The following is a 2,298-nucleotide window of genomic DNA, read 5'->3' on the forward strand; positions in this document are numbered from 1 at the left end:
TGCGCCGCGCATCCAGCCCAATGCGCCACGCCTATGAAAAAATACACTGATTTATGAGGCCCAGTGAGTCGTGCCTTACCAATGTACCGTGATTGTGAAAAAATACACTGAGTTCTGAGGCCCAGTGCGTCGCGCCTCACCAATGCGCCGCACCTCCTCCCTAGTGTGTCGCACTTTTTCCAGAAGAATTTTGGAGACCTTCCCGATGTCCAAATTGTGCGCGGGATAGCTCGTTGGAAAGGTATTTGAGCATAATTTGCAACCCAACTATAATTTTTCCATTTGGAGTTCATTTTCCCTGCCAAAAATCAAATCTCCGAAGACTGGTCAAAATGTGCCAAATGAGGCTGCCTCAAGGCAGAGTGCTGTTGCAGACGACATTTGAAGGTGTCCCTCGACTCAAGATTGACATCATGATAGTGCATTGGAAATATATTTGTGCCCAGTTATCATTTGATTCATCAAGCAAGTAATTTGGCCAACCAACCTAGGAGCAAATTTGATTTTCCCAAGGTCACTTTAGAGGTGCATCAATTCTCCCGAGGCAACTGTATTTTTTGACATTTCTCTAAAACCGTGACACCTGTGTAAAACGTGAAGGAGGTTTTTTGTGCTCGGCCTATTTTGGAAAAAAACCTCTCTCAGGTTTCCTAAATTCATCTCTTATTGCTCAAAAACATCATTTTAGTAAAACCTACCCCTATGTGTGGAACAGGGGATTTGTTGAAATGAAGCGAAATGAAGGGGATAAGGGGCTTCTATATTCTTGAGGAAATTTTGAGAAGTAGGGAGGGATGTTAGGAAACAGGGGAATGTTTAATTTTAGAGATTGAATGAGGGGAAGGGGTCCAAAAGGGCAAAACACAGGCCTAGCCTAGAAAATTGCCAAGTTGTAGCAAGAAACTAGGGTTTGTGTGAAAATGAGGAATTTTGGGGATTTTAGTGATGAGAATTGTTTAATAAGGTAAACTAAGGATAGGGGAAGGCGTATGAACATCAGGATACAAGTTTTGTTGATGATTTGACCATCCAAGAGAAATTGCCTTCAAAACCCTAGGAGAGGGAAATGAACCTTACCTAGGCGCAACTAAAGCATGAACAAGGTGTAAAATGACCCATTGGACCCTGACATGATGATGAAAACCCTCTGAATGATGGTACACTAAGCTAAATGGTGACATGGACTAACAGTTGGACAACTTTGAAAAGAGTAAAAGCAAACCCTAGACCTAATGCCTAGTGACCAAATTCTGCTTGAAGACTCACTCAAATGATAAAATTTGACCTTGACACCTTAAATCACTTTGTGAGAGCATGCTTGATCACTGGAGGAAGGTTGCAAAGACTCACACTAACAGGTACCCTCGAATGCTCGTTCCTCTATCATATGTCGAAGCCTCGAGAAGTTGATCCCATTGTTATGCAGTAGCCTTCACTCGCTAATGACGAATGGAAAAAAATATTTTAATTGGAGAGGATGCCATTAAGGGTTTATCTCGATGCCATATTCTATCAGTCCCTTTGATTCATTTCCTAAATCACCAGGGGATTGATACTCTGGCCAGCATGTGGATGGGGGACTATACCTCATTGTCCACCCTGGCGTGACCCCGTGCATGACATCTTGGTATTCCTCATTTCTTTGAAGATGAATGGGAAAGTTGTCAACTCTGCCAAGCGGGCATCACGCGGTAACAACATAGGGATCAAATTGTATGGAACAGTCACATAGTGAATTGGAGGATTTGTGCCAAGGAAGCACATATGCTTATCTCTTCATACATCATGCCCCTTCCTTGTGCTGACTGGATTGATCATATATGATGTTGGCATGTCCATTTGAAATTAAAATGCTTTGTATGGTTAACTATCCACAGCTGCATTTTGACTTGGGATAGATTGATCAAATTGGGATTTATCGATCTTCGCATATGCATTCCTTGCAAATCAGATGGGGAAGACTGGTATCTTTTTAAATGTCCTTTTGCCGGTGTTGTTTGGGAGGAGGTTTCCCATCTCCTAGGATTAAATGTCGCTTGTGAATTATTTTCTATTACATATTGTGTCATATCATGGGCCCAACATGCTAGGCCTTATAGGGTTGTCCCATTTATACATTTTGGGGGATTTGGCGAGCTAGGAAAAACCTCATTTTCGAGGGTGAAATCCCAGATATCAAGATGGTGGACCTCAAGATTGTTGCATAGTTCAATGAAATTGGTCCATGGCATCCCAAGGCTCCTTCTCAATCAATCACTGTGGTTGATTTGGGTGGTATATTCCCCATATGTTACTTTG

Source organism: Pinus tabuliformis, chromosome 6 (genome assembly GCF_031772625.1).
Source record: "Pinus tabuliformis cultivar Carrire ecotype Pingquan chromosome 6, CPIR1, whole genome shotgun sequence".
Taxonomy (NCBI): Eukaryota; Viridiplantae; Streptophyta; class Pinopsida; order Pinales; family Pinaceae; genus Pinus; species Pinus tabuliformis.